The sequence below is a fragment of the Balaenoptera borealis genome (genome assembly GCF_965194805.1).
Source record: "Balaenoptera borealis genome assembly, chromosome: 4".
Classification (NCBI taxonomy): Eukaryota; Metazoa; Chordata; class Mammalia; order Artiodactyla; family Balaenopteridae; genus Balaenoptera; species Balaenoptera borealis.
In genome coordinates, this window is record NC_138861.1 from 125,835,946 (window position 1) to 125,851,310 (window position 15,365).

The 15,365-nt window shown below is 30.5% G+C and overlaps 1 protein-coding gene across 3 annotated transcripts in view; it reads right to left on the minus strand.

The window, feature by feature from the left end:
* Positions 1 to 15,365, minus strand: part of LOC309627547 (bifunctional heparan sulfate N-deacetylase/N-sulfotransferase 4) — an 865,109-nt gene that overhangs the window by 829,634 nt on the left and 20,110 nt on the right. The window lies entirely within an intron of this gene.

A 15,365-nucleotide genomic window follows, 5' to 3' on the forward strand; every position in this document is an offset into this window, starting at 1 on the left:
TACTGTAAGCTTACCAATTACCTTATTATCTACTGTAACAATATATCCAAGCAGGAAAATATTATGGTTTGTGGAGTAGATCCAATGGAATATATCACTAATTTGACATATTTTATTCATAAAATATAACTTTAAAAATATGTGGTAATTTCATTAAAGAATAAAAATATAATCATACTAGACAAATACATTCTACAGAAAAAACAGTAATGTGGTTTTAGAAAATTATATTGTGAAACTTATTATAGTCATTAAATTGTACCAAAAATAATTTTTCTGCCCATGATATAATTTAAGGTTTACCTAATAAGTGTGTTATTTAAATACATCTTAATATATCAATATAAACATAAGATGCTTTTATTTCTTAGAATACATTTTATGTTAAAATAGTTTAATTTTACCAGTATAATAAAGCAAATGTGTTAGTCTTCAAATGAAAGTTTTAAAACTATATTTAATGTAATTATATTTATTAATAGTTTTACCATTGCAGTGTCTCAGTTTTGGCCTTAACATATGATTACTTATTCTGTAGTTTTCTTTTTGGTCACTAAAATTAACTAATTAACTAAATTTGGTGGAGACTGAACATGTTTTATAGACTCCTGTACAAAATCTTTGAAATGGCATGAATTATAAATAGAAACTTATAAAACTGTAACTGCATAAAATAACTAATTATCTTATTTTACTAGAAATTCTCAGAAATATCTAAAAGATAGAAAAGAAGAAGGATTGGCATGAAGCATGATGTCACATCCAGTATGTTTAGAGACATATGCTGGAAATCATGCTTTAAGTTTGCTGTTTTCCAAAGTGGTGGATATCAATACGAGGAACAGACACAATATCAGCTAAGAAGTTTGATAATGGGTACTCATGACTGACACTATACTCTCAACAGTTTTGCAGTTCTTCAGAAAATTAAACATATATTTAATATATGACCTTTCAGTTTTATTACTAGGCAGTTGCCCAAAATGAAAGAGAACAGGTCTGCACACACACTTAGGCAGAAATGTTCATAGTAATTTCACTAATAATAGTTCAAAAGTGAAAACAAGCTAAAATGTCTGAATAAACAAATTGTTTTATGTCTCTACAATGAATATTGATCTATCAAAAAAAGGAAAGAAATACTGTTGTAACCAACATGAAAGAGCCTAGGGCATACTATAGTGAGAGAAAGAAATGATGCTCGAAGAAATATATACTGGGTGCTTCCATTTATTTGAAATTCTAGTAATGAAAGATTAATCTATAGATAGAAAAAAAGATTATTGGTTGACTAAATTAGGGGTGGAATGAGAGAAATTAAGAAGTAGCACAACAGAATTTTTTGTTGATAGAAATATTCTGTATCTTGTTTGTGTTGGCACTTAGGTGTATATCTTTATTAAAAATTCATTAAATTGTACAATTAAAATAAGAAAAAATATAACTGATTGGATAGGCTACAGAACAAAATCAAAAAAGTTTAAAAATAGACTTGTGACAAAACAGAACAGTAAATACCAGGTTACAGATGAATGACTAGAACATGACATGGGAAAATAATATTTTTACTTTGAATAAATCTTGCAGACACCACCTTAATCAAGTGTTCAGGTTATGATCGCCAATAATGTGTCATATTGATATTTCATATCCTTTGATATAATATGATAAGAAAGTCACTTCACCTCTGTGGTATTCTCCCCCCAAATCTATAATCCCAGAGTAATCATGAGAAAACATCAGACATAGGATATTTTACAAAATACCTGGCCAGCACTCTTCAAAAATACTGAGGTTGTGACTAATAAGAAAAGACTGAGAAACTGTGACAAACTGAAGTAAAGAGATGTGACAACTAAACGTAACATTCTGGGTTAGATTCAGGATCAGAAAAAGGATTAGTGGAAACACTGGTGAATAAAGTCTAAGGTTTATTTTACAGTATTGTGCCAATGTTAATTTCATAAAGTTTGTAAGTTCACCATGTTTACATAAATGTTAACATTACAGGAAGGTGACTAAAGGGTATATGGACACTCTCTGTACTATCTTTGAAACTCTTTTTGTAAATCTAAAATTATTTCATAGAAAAAAGTTTATAACAATCACGTCATATACCTTCATGAGAAAGAGAATGATTTGCAACTCTGTTCTTCACAAACATCCTATTTAACTCTCCCGCTTTATTTTTCTCCATGGTATAGAAGGGTCATCTAGACAACATGCCATCTTGCTTTTCTTACATATTTTGTGTGTTGTCTGTCTTGCCTCTTCTAAAAGTAGGCTCCATGACTATAGGGATTTTGTCAGTTCACTTGACTGTGATACCCACTATACCCAGAATTTAGTAAATGTTTGTCTAGTTGAATTATTCAAATTAAGCATTCTATAGTTTAGAAATATATTTTGTGTATAACTATTTCAATCATTATTTTGAGGTTCAAAAAAGATACATATGTTGCAAAGTCCTAGTCAAATTTCTACAACACACTCCAAAATGCACAGGATACATCTATTTGCAATTTCCCAGGCAAAATAAATAAATTTTCTCGATTTTTATTGTTTTTTATATTGGATATTAGCCATTTCAGGCCAAATAATAGGATATCACCAGTCATGGTTCCCATTATAGGCAGTTTCTACCTGTTTCAAAGAAATAGTTAACCATGTTGTTCTTGGTTTAAATGATTATAATAATTACGTAATAAAATGTCATATCATGGTGAATAATGAGGGTAATGGATAACCCTAGATTATGTAGCATTTAGAGTAAAACTAGCATCATTATTATGAAAATGTAATTTCTTTAAAATTAAAGTTTAAAATGTTATATGAACTGTGTTTTTTGCTAAGAATTTGATACATATTTATTTCTGGATATGACAGCCAAATATAACGTACTTTTTTTGTTAAAGCTTATGACATTTTGTTGTCTACACAAATCTTTGACTTTTCACCCATACTTCCTTAAAATTAATTATGTTCTTGTTTTGGAGCATTTGATAGATTAAGTAGCTGTGATTTATGTATGGGTACTGAATATTAAAGTTTATAAAATTGTCTCATCTATAAATTTAGTGGCAAATCAAATTAGCAAGGAATGACAGAAATAAAATGAGAAATAAAACTCTAGCATAAAATAAATATTATTTAAATTGATTGCAGTGTTGGAAAATATTACATAATTTTCTCAACAATTATTTCACATCCAAAATAGCAAGGGACCTACTTAACACCCAATAAGGAAGAATTAAAATATTGCAAGTGGTTTTAAAAGTTTTTGAATATGCTATTTATAAATATAATTTTATTTTGAAATAATTTTAAGCTTACAGAGACATTGCAAAAGATTAGAAGGACGTATTCATTTAATCCTCAGCTGGTGCCCCTAATGTTAATATCAATTGTGCAATACAAAAGCTAAAAACTAAGAAATTAATACCAGTACAATACTACTATCTAAACTATATATGTTATTAGGATTTCACCAGTTTTTCCACTAATGTCATTTTTCTGACATTGGATTGCAAGATCTGGATTGCAAGGACCAATTCAGGATTCCACTCTGTTTTAGTTGTCATATCTTCTTAATCTCCAATCTGTAACAGTTCCTCTTTTATGACATTGACACTTTTCAAAAGTACTTGTCAAGTATTGTGTACTTGACCTTGTCCCTGAATATCTGGTGTTTTCTCATGATTAAATTGAAGTTATATTTTTTGGAAATAATACCACATAGATGATGTGTCCTTTTCAATACATCATATCACAGAAAATTTTATTTCAGTATCTCTTCATTTTGGTGACATAAACTTTGATCACTTAGTTTAGATAGTATCTGCTATTTTTCTCCACCTCTACCATTTTTCAATTTTATAATCAATACATATTTAGGGGGAGATATCTTGAGACTTGTGAGAAACAAATTTACCAGAAAATAATGTTTATGTACAGTTCTTTTGGTCTTTATTTGCCACAGTTATTTAGGTGAGCTCTTTTCCTCTCCATCTCCTCAAGCACTATTATGTAATTCATTTGTAACACAGGTAAATTTATTTACCCATCTACATTCCACTTTGAATTCCCTGCACATCATTACTGAACTTTTCAAATTTATATACACTTACAATTCACTCTGTGTTGTGTAGTTCTGTAGGTTGTGACAAATACAAATAGCCATTTACCTACCACCACAATAACATACAGCTTAAACTTGTCAACCCGAAATTTCCCTCAAGCTGCCCCTTTCAGTCGGTCTCATCTGTACCTCCAATCTAATCACTGATTTCTTTTCCATTTCTGTATTTTTGTCTTTTCTAGAATATCATATAAATCTAATCATATAATAAATAGTTTTATGGGTTTAGCATCTTTCCTTTAACAAAATGCATTCAATGTCCTGGATGTGTGAACTAATAGTTTGTTTCTCTTTATTGCTGAATGTTATTATTCCATTGCTTGGCGGTACTACAGTTGACACCTAGATTGTCAGATTTTGGTGATTGTGAACAAAGCTACTATAAATATTCATGGACTTTTTTAGTGTGAACATCGGTGCTCATTTCACTTGGGTTAATACCTTGGAGAGGGATTTTAGGGTTGCATGGTAGATGTATATCTAAGGAACAGTTTTTAAAAGGGTTGTGACATTTTGCATTCTCACCAGCAATGAATGAGTTGCAGCTGCTTTAAATCCTTAATAGTATTGATAGTGTCAGGTTTGATGATTTTAGTCATTCTGTTAAGTGCAATATATACTGGTATTTCTTTACGGTTGTAATTTGCATTTCCTTAATATTGAAAGGTGTTTTGCACCATTTCATATGCTTATTTGCCATTCATGTATCTTCATCATTAATTTGCTAGCTCAGATCTGCTGCTCATCTTTAATTTGATTGATTGCTTTCTTACTGGTGTGTTTTATTTTTTCTCTATGTATTAAGTCCTTTATCAGATATATGCTTTGGAAATATTTACTCTTAATCTGTACCTTACTTTTGTCAGCATTCTCTTAACATCTTTCACAGAATAAAACTTGAATTTCCACAAAGTCAAGTCTTTTTTTTTAAGTATTTTGTTTTTGATGTCAGATCATAAACTCTTTGCAAACTCAAGATCAACAAGAATTTCACTGAAATTTTAGAAGTTTTGTAGTTGAAAATTTGGTATTTATGTCTAGGCAATGATCCATTTAATGATAATTTTTGTAAAAGGTGTGAGGAATGTATATAGGTTTATTTCCATTACATCTTACAGAAAAACTCAGTTTTTGGCCAATCCAATATATAGAAGTCAAAATGTTCCAGTAAAATTTTTTTGAAAATACTACCCTTTGTTTCTGGAACTGTATTTTCACCTTCGTCAAAAATCACTTAAATACATTTGCATGGGTCTATTTATGAAGTCTCTACTCTGTCCCATTGATCTGTTTGTGTATCCCTTCAACAATACTCTCTTGAATACCATCTTTTCTTTTTTGTAAGTTGTGATATAGTTAGGATGGGTCCTACACATTTATGCTTCGTTTTTTTTTCAAACTGTTTTAGCTATTGTATTTCTGTAATCTTTGTATATAAATTTTAAAATCAGTTGGTCAATAGCTACAAAACCTGATTTTAACTCAGAATGCATTGAAGGCTATAGATCTAACTGAGGAGAATTTATATCCTAACAATATTGAGTACTCCAATCCATAAGCATTATAAATCTTTTCATTTATTTAGGTGTTATCTGATTTCTTTAATATAAGTTTTCAGGTTTCATTATCCATATCCTGCATATATTTGTTAGATTTATATCTAAGTATTTCATTTTTTGATACTAATGTAAATGGTATTTTATTTCAGATTTCAGTTGTTTGTTGTTATTATATGGAAATGCAATTAATTATTGTATATTGATGCTTTATTCTGCCACCATTCTAAAATCACATTGATTTTTCTGTGAATTTAATTTCTTTCTTCTGCTAATCTTCTTTTCTTTGCAAACTTTTCTTTTTTAATTAATTAATTTAATTTTGGCTGCATTGGATCTGCGTTGCTGCACGTGGGCTTTCTCTAGTTGCAGCGAGCGGGGGCTACTCTTCGTTGTGGTGCGCAGGCTTCTCATTGTGGTGGCTACTTTTGTTGCGGAACACGGGCTCTAGGTACGTGGGCTTCAGTAGTTGCAGCACATGGGCTCAGTAGTTGTGGCTCACGGGCTTTAGAGCACAGGCTCAGTAGTTGTGGCGCACGGGCTTAGTTGCTGTGCGGCATGTGGGATCTTCCTGGACCAGGGCTCAAACCCGTGTCCCCTGCATTGGCAGGTGGATTCTTAACCACTGCCCCACCAGGGAAGTCCCTCTTCTGCTAGTTTTGTGTTTAATTTGATCTTCTTTTTCTCAATTCTTTAGGTAAAATCTTATATTGATTTGAGGTTTTCCTTTTTTTTTCATAATATAAGCATTTTCTGCTTACATTTTCCTTTAATCACAGCTTTGTTTCATCACTCATATTTCAATATGATATATTTTTATTTTCCTTTAGTCCAAAGTATTTTAATCTTCCTATTACACTTTCTTTTTGACCAATTAATTAATTAGAAGTGGGTTGTTTTATTTCCAGATGCCTCGAAATTGTCTAGGTATCTTTCTGTTATTGATTCAGAGTTTAAATTATTTATGGTCTGAGACCATCGTTGTATGGCTTCTTTTCTTTTAAATGTGTTGAGGATTGTTTTAGGACCCAGAATCTGGTCTATCTTAGTGAAAGGTTCATGTTCACTGGGGATGAATGTGCACTCTGCTGAAGATCGGTTGTGTGCCAGTTAGGTAAATTTGGTGGATAGTATTGTTCAGGTCTCCTGTATCCGTATAGGTTTGCCTGCCTACTTGTTTCATTCATTACTAAAAGAGAAGTTTTGAAGTTTGGATAACTCTAGATTTATTTATTTTCCTCTAAATTCTGTCAATTTTGTTTTTTTTACCTTGTATACTAAAACACTGTTTTTAAGTATGTACACATAATTCTCTAGCTTTATTTTGAATAGTATTTGAATGGTATGACTTTTTCTCATCTTTTTACTTTATACATGACTGTTTCTCTAAGTTTAAAGTAGGTTATCAGTAGATAGCAGCTAATTAGGTATTTTTTTTAACCCAATCAATCTCTTTTACTTGGTTTGCTTACATAATTCAAATTTACTGTGATAATTGATATGATTGGAATAAATCCCTCCAATTTGCTATGTATTTCCACTTTTTCTGACTTCTCTTAGCTTAAGTGAGTCTTTTATATGACTCTATTTTATCTCCTGTGTTAAATATTTGTACACTTTTATTAGATTTTAAAACAAGCATAAAATACTTATAGTATGCTATAAAGATAAAATATACTGCAATTAATTTTGCTTTAGATAGCTCATTGTCTTTTAGCACAAACTAATTAAAATATTTTATTTTCTTTACTTCATTTTCAGTGCTTTTCATTTCTTTGTGTAGAAATAGCTTTCTGTCTTGTATTCTATTCCTTCTGACTGAAAACTTCCTTTGCCATTACTTGTAGTCTGCTGACAATAAACTATCACACTTTTGTTTTTCCTTTTACTATTTAGATTATGAACAATATTGCATTTAATCTAGATGTCAAATTTTGGAAGAACTGAGTCTCATAAAAATGAGTATATCATCTATTATTATACTATATCCATCTACTTAACATAGTTATTTGTTTTTCTCAATAATGTTTTGTAGTTTTCAACATAGATGTATTGCAAATTTTAATGAGGTATTTTATGTTTCACTGATGCTATCATAAATAGCATATTTTGTCATTTTATATTTTCTATTCAATTATTGGTAGAATACAAAAACTCCATTTGTTTTTAAATTTTGTATTTGAATCCAGCGACCTTGATTATTTTTCAATCCTGATTGTTTATCTGCCTTTTTTTTATCTTGTAGTGGCAAGATCCATTTGTCCTTTCCAACATTTGCAACTTGTATCTTTTCTCTGTCACTGAACCAGTATTGTCAAGTGTTCATCATCTCTTTTCTGGGGGGATGGGGGGTTCAAAATCCAAATTTTGGCTTTGTTGAATTTCTTTACTTTAAATTCATTTTATATCATTAATTTCATATCTTTATTATCTTATTCCTTCATATTTTTCATTATTTTGCTGTTGGTTATTATTGATATGGATGTATACTTAATTCATTTTCAGCTTTCTTTTCTGTAGTATATGCCTTTACATCTATAAATTTCTCTCTAAAATATACTTAACCACATCATCAAACTTTTATATGTTATATTTTCATTATTGTTTAGTTCAAAATCTTTTCTAATTTCAAATTATATCCTTTCCTTGACTAATGGGATGTTTGGGAATGGAATGCATAATTTTCAAACATACAGGGATTTTTCCAATTATCTTTGTGTCATTTTTTTTTCCAGATTTGCTAAAGAGATCATAATCTGTTCTGAATAATTAAAATTTTTTGAAATATATTGAATTTTTATATCTTGGAATATGGCCAATATTTGTTGATGTTCCATGTACACATGTAAAGTATACATATTCTGTCATTGATGTGTGTTCTATTTATTATTTTATTTTATTTTTCAATTACTTAATGGAATCCTATTCAAGGAAAAAATGACTTGCTATATTAGATTGAGAGTGTTGGAGCTCTGGATGTAGTGGCCTAAAGATACTATCAATATGGTAGTAATTGATAATTTGTGACCACCAGATTGAATAATGAATGATTCCCCTAAAGGCTGGCACTGTATTGTATACCTTTGTACACCAACACCTTGTATTAAGTTCAGCACACAGTAGGAATTTGATTAGTAACTGTTAAGTTGAACTGAAATAACCATCTTCTGAAACTTAGCCTTTTATCACCAACTAACTTTTGAGCAAATACTTGGTATCAGGCACTATTTTAGATGTAGTATAATACATTTGTAGTAGGTTACAAATGTAGAAAACATAGTCCTATCCTCAAAAGTTCACAGCCTAGTAGAGGGGAAAGACAAATGTGTAGTAAAAATTGGATTTGGCAAGTGATATGCAGAGTTCTCAGCACTGACTTTACATTAGAATCACTTAAGTTAAAAAAGAAATCTCATGTCCAAGCTCTGCCCCAAACCATTTGAATCTGAATGTTTTGGAGTGGTTTGAGGCCATCAATATTTTGACATGTTCTACCAAGTAATCCTAATGAGCAGGAGATTGAGAAATACTGTGCTGAGGCAAGCAAGTTGATAAAAAAAGGTGTTCATAATAAAACCTAGTAGTTATTTGATTTTAGTAAGGTTAGTTTTGTTATTTGTATTGTTCAGGTATTTATACATGTAACACATTTATGTTTTGCTGTTCTAGTCTTATTGAGACTGGTCTCTTTGACTATTTAGTTCAATCAGTTTTGTTATTCCATGCATATAGATTTAAGCTCATAATATCATTCTTTGTCAGATTAGGTACTTTATCATTATGACTAATAGTCTTTAGAATACTACTTGCTTTAAAGCCTGCTATGGATGTACTAATATAATTATACCAATATTATTATTTTTAATGCTTGCAATGATGTGCCATTTTTTTTGAGCTTCCACTTTTCTATTATTTTGCCTTACAGTTTACTAATTTGGTCTTATATGTCTAAAGGGCTGTTATACCCATACATTAAGTTTTTTATTTCAGACATTATATCTTTGTTCCAGAATGTCCATTTGATTATTTTTGTAGTATCCAAAGATTAGTTAAAATTTTCAATTTTTTAATATATTTTTATTCTTTATTTTCTATTTTTATAGTTTCCTAATGTGTCTCAATATTTTTAACTTTCTTGAATATGTATATGAATTATTTTAACTATCACATAACCCTAATATCTGAATATCCCATGGCCTTGTTCTTTCTTTCCCTTTCTCTCTTTCTCTCCCTTTCTTCCCTTCTTTTTTTCTTTCTTTCCTTCTTTCTTTCTTTCTTTCTTTCTTTCTTTCTTTCTTTCTTTCTTTCTTTTTCTTTCTTTCCTTCTTTCCTTCCTCCCTTCCTTCCTTCCTTTCTGTTTTTGTTTTCTCTTGCTTTTATTCGAACCATCTCTGTATCTCTAGTTGTGATTGTTTAAGTAACAGACAGCATATATGAAGAAGTATAGAGAAACTTTGTATCTCTCTGAATGACATTTTTCTTCTTGCAGTGAAGTCTTTCTACTCTTTCTGACCAGATATTAGGGTCGTGACAGGTCATCCTGACTGAATAAGCAGAGAGTGAGATGACTTGAAGCTAGTATTCAATTTCGTGAATGTTGGGTTTATATTTTGTTCACCCTCACCCCTTGTATCAAACATAAATTCTGAGTGTTAGCTATGTCTCCTCTTTCTTGGCAGCACTTAAATCTCAGTTGATAATATTTTGGCTATTATAAGAGCCTGCTGAAGACTCTCCTCAACTTCTTAGCATCTCTGCCACAGCTATAAATTAGGAAAGTGCTTCAAGGGTCAGTGTGGGTCCATGTCAATGAGCTTGTCATTCCCTTTCTCTGATTAATTGGTCCTACAAATCCTTGTCTTCTTGGTAGCAGCCTAGTGACACAAAATCATCTAATTTGCTACTACAGAAACTAGAAATTCTTATACTTTTTATATTGTCAATATTTTAAAAATTATATTCCCTGTAAGTGAAATAAGTCACCTTTTTTTTCTAAGTTTGATTCTAAAGATGAAAAAATATGAACACTTACAACATAAATATTATGTTACATATTATTTGTATTGTAGTATGGTTTGTATAGTTGGGCATTCTACCCTACATCACTAAGTTGATGTCTCTTGGAGTATATAATTTTTTTTAAGTTTTAAAATTTTATACCTTTAAGGAATGTAATCTTTTAATTATACACTTAATTAACTAATATATTCATTTATGTATGTATATATGCATTATGTATGTATGCATTTTTACTTTGGTGTCTTTATTTCTCTACCAGGGAAGAATTAGGATTGAAAAACAGATTATTTTTTAAATTTGTTGTTTTCACTTATATCTATCCTTTTCACTTTATTTTCTCTTCCTAGCCTCTTTTGCCCTTCCCTTGCCATTTTCCCTTCTATCTTTTAATGTTTACCTTCTTCTTCTCTTTGGCTTTATTTGTTTTGTTGTAACTAGTAATTAATTTTTGTGAATAGGGAAACATTTTTTAACATTGTAAAATAAAATCTAAGCAATGTCTATATATGCCTTAGAATTTGCTTAGATAAGTGTATACTAGTGATCACAAAAAAACATTATTTCTCTTACTGATTTTCAATCATCACTTGCCACTCTATTTTGAATTTATATATAGTGTCAAATATTCCTTCAAGAGAGATCATATTTTGATTATATTTATCTTTGACTCAAAAACAGTCTGAAATTTCATTTCTTTGAATCTGTTATCTGGACTTTAAAAGGAGAGATTGTAAGAATAATCTTTAACTTTCCTTTAAGTTCTAAAATTAGTGTTGTCTCTTGGATTAACTATATACGTAAATTTCTTAAAATACACTTGCTATTCTTTCCATATGCTATAAGCAAGACTATTTCTGTCACTTGCTTCTTACCTGTATAGAGAAAATCCATACCAGAGTAATTGTAAAATTGACTAGATATGTGTATATGTGTGTGCATGTATCAACTAAAGACATAGCTCATCTATTAAACAAAAATATTAAAGCCAATGATTTCTTTACCTTAACATTTTCTTTTACTATACTGCAATGTTCAGGAAACAACAACATATATTTAGAATTTTGTAAGCATACATAACCCTGAGCACACTCATGCTTGGGAAACTTCCATAGCTAAAACTCAATGAAAATAAGACAGGAAGGTAACATGATGAAGGAGTTTCAGTTATCTGGTCACTAAAGTGTGCCTTTCTGCAATAAGATAAATTATATTAATTATAATCCAAATATGGGAAAGTAGAGATGCCTGAACTAATTGCTAGAAGGACATGAGAAAGCAGCAATGTTGTGTATAGCTAACTAGGCTAGTGTTGGAGAATTGGTGTGTCTTTGCAATAGTACCTGCCATGAATATTACCTGAAGTCATTTAATTTGATGTATAAGGGTTTTTTTTAAAGTATTTTATTTCCCATTGAGATTTCTTTTTGAGATATTACCTAACTCGATCTATATATTAGGTACTAGATTTAACTTCTAAATTGCTATTTCTCTTTTCCAATATAAAATACACAGTAAATAAAATACACCCTTGATTCTTCTAAATATATTTAAACAATGTGTCAGACTCTGAGAACAGTTTCAACATTGGGGCCTAAAAAATCCAGAGAAGACTTAAAATAAGTAAACTAATTTCCATGAGGATGTTTGATTAATATATTCACTTATATGCATGAGTTTTAATATATTTGTTAAACATTAATTGCATTTCTTAGATAATATATATAATTGCTGGAGATTTCTTGAAAATGCTTATACTGGTTTTAATTGCAAATGGCTTCAATAAAAAAGACAAATCTATCAGTAAACAAATTTCTAAATTTGAAGCATAAATATATTCTCCCACTGAACTCCAAGTTAACCAAGCTTATGTAGTTGTGCAGAAAACCCATAATACCAAACTTTTTGTGTTCCTACTGTCAGAATTTTGTAGAAAACAATCTCAGAAGTGTAATAAGCAATCTTATATCTTAGTTAAATCACCCAGATGTTTTCTCTTATTATAATTTTTCCCCGGGTAGTAGGAAGAACAGGTGATTGGTTGTATGCTGGCACAAAGAGAAAGGAAAGGATGAATTTTTTAAAAATTCTGTAAACTGTCCTCAGTCATTTTTCCAAGAGTCACAACTCTTCCAACAAGAACATGTTTCTTTCTAAGCTGTTTAATTCCACCAAATTCTATTTTAGTCTATTTCATATCTGGGCCTTTGCCACAAACACAAACTGTTCTTGGTCAGTGTGTTAAAACAATGATCCAGAAACAGTCTGTTTGTGTCAGTTTCGACTCGAAATATATTCTGTATTTCTTGTTAAACTGCCAACCCTGTGGTTTAAACTTGAAAAATGCAAGTTCTTTTTATAATATAGGATTTTTTTTATTTTTAAATATTTTTATTGACTTCTTTTTGCATCATTAAAAATCTGTTCAGTACCTAAAAGAAATTTATCTAAAAAGAGAGAATAAAATCTCACTTCTAAACACATATGTCATTTAAAATTATAAATAGCAAACATCATTGAAAATGTCCAAACTGTTCTAGCTAAATATGCTAAAAATATTGTGCTTGAGGTACATGAGCAAGTACATTTATCAGAAGTAAATGTTTTAGTGTAGAGTTATTTTGCATTATTGCTTAAGAAAATTTTGGAAAACAATATTTACTGCAAATATTTATTGCATATTATTTTTTTCCCTAAATTTCCTAATTGGCTGTCACATGAGAAGACAATTACTATTGATTTTTGTAGGTTGAGCTTGTATCCAGCATATGTGCTACATTATGTAATTAGTTTATTCGTTCACTTTCTTCTCTAAGTAGGTAATTGTGTCACCTATAAATAATGACAGTATTTTCTCCCTTTTTATCTTCATGACACTAATTCATTTTTCTTGCTGTATATTGTTATATGTAGACTATATCATTGTCCAGGATCAATAATTATCTATGTCCATTATTCTTGCAGTATAAAAAGACTTGCTCTCACCCTGTCTGAGTACTACATCTAGAGGTATCTTCAGTGTTCTGAGTCTATGTATACTAGATAATATTTTATTATGCTCTCATATTGGAGATGAATATAATATTCTGGTTTCAGTTGTTTCCAAACAACACGTAGCACAGGACTCTGATTCCATAAAAAATAAAAAAACAAACAAGGTACCCCAATAGTTATACTGCTGTCTGCCTGGAAGCACTTTATAGACTGCAGCACAGTCAGAGGGAACCAATCAGAGCACTGAGCTTTGGAGACAGTATGAATATTGGAAAGACTGAGGCAGCTGAAATTCATGGGACAGAGTAATAGAAAGAGCAGTTCATGAAAAGACAGAGCTCTGCAAATCCGCTAATGTAGTCCCTTGCCTCTGCTGGGACTATATATTAAATTGAAACTTCTCGAGACCAGCAAAGATATACAGAGGAGCTATAATCTAAACAATTCTAAAATGTCATGCAAGTTTCAGAGACATTCAAGTGCCAATGTGCAAGAATAAAGACACTCCTTGACATTTAGGAATGACCTCTAGAAGTATCAATATAGTAGTAGAAGAACTAAACTGGCCCTAGCATAAAGACTAAAATATTGATCTGTACCCACAAATATAAAAATGTCATAAATGTATCAAGCTAATCTTTAATAGCTTAATTGCCTGCCTAAGTATATTTTAAAACTTCTAAAAGTAAGACAACATAATCAGAAACTCAAAATTTGGCACTGTCTATATGCAGTAAGATTACTAGATATATACTAAAATCAGTATAATGCAATCCTAAGAGAAATATTGGTCAATAGAAACAATCTTGAAAAGATAGTGATGTTCAAATAAACAATCAACAATCAACATATATTCAAGTATTTAAGAAAAAATACATGAAAAGTTAGGAGAGTAGTGTAAGACTTTTTAAAGGAAATTTAAAGATAGAAAACACAGTAAATTATATTTTAAAAATTACTAAATGGGCTAAGCAATATATTGAACACGGGAAATAAAAGAAAATATGAAGACACAGCCATGTAAACCATCCTAACATGAGCTTTCCAATATGATAGACTCAGTTCACCAAGCACCATTTCAAGTACTCAATAACCACACATGGTGTTGAGATGATGCTTTAGATACTGCATATTGTAAAACATTTCTATCATTTCAGAGAGTCCGACTGGAAAATGCTGATCTGCATTAAAGCACAGAGAGAGAATGTCCAAAATAAGTAAATGCATAAATAAAATCAGTCTCAGTGTCCCATAGGACAATATTAAGTAGTCTAACAGACATGTAATCAGATCGCCAAAGGATGGTGATGAGCAGAAAAATATTTAAGATAGAATAGCCCAAAATACTCTAAATGTGATGAATATTGTAAACCACAGGTCTAAACTAGCAGCAAAATTCAAGCACGATATACAGGACAGACATCTACCGCAAGGGACATCATAACCTAAATCAGTGAAAATTAATGTAGGAGAAAATTATAAAAGCATTCAAACCTGAGAGAAAGAGAGAGGTTCATCGCCTACCAAAGAGAATTTAAAAAAAAAAGAAAAATCACAGTCTTCTCAACAAAAACAATGTTAGCCAGAACACAATAGAACGATATATTTAACAATTTCTTTAACAAGCTGATAAAAATGGGTTTGGGGGGGAACCCTGACAA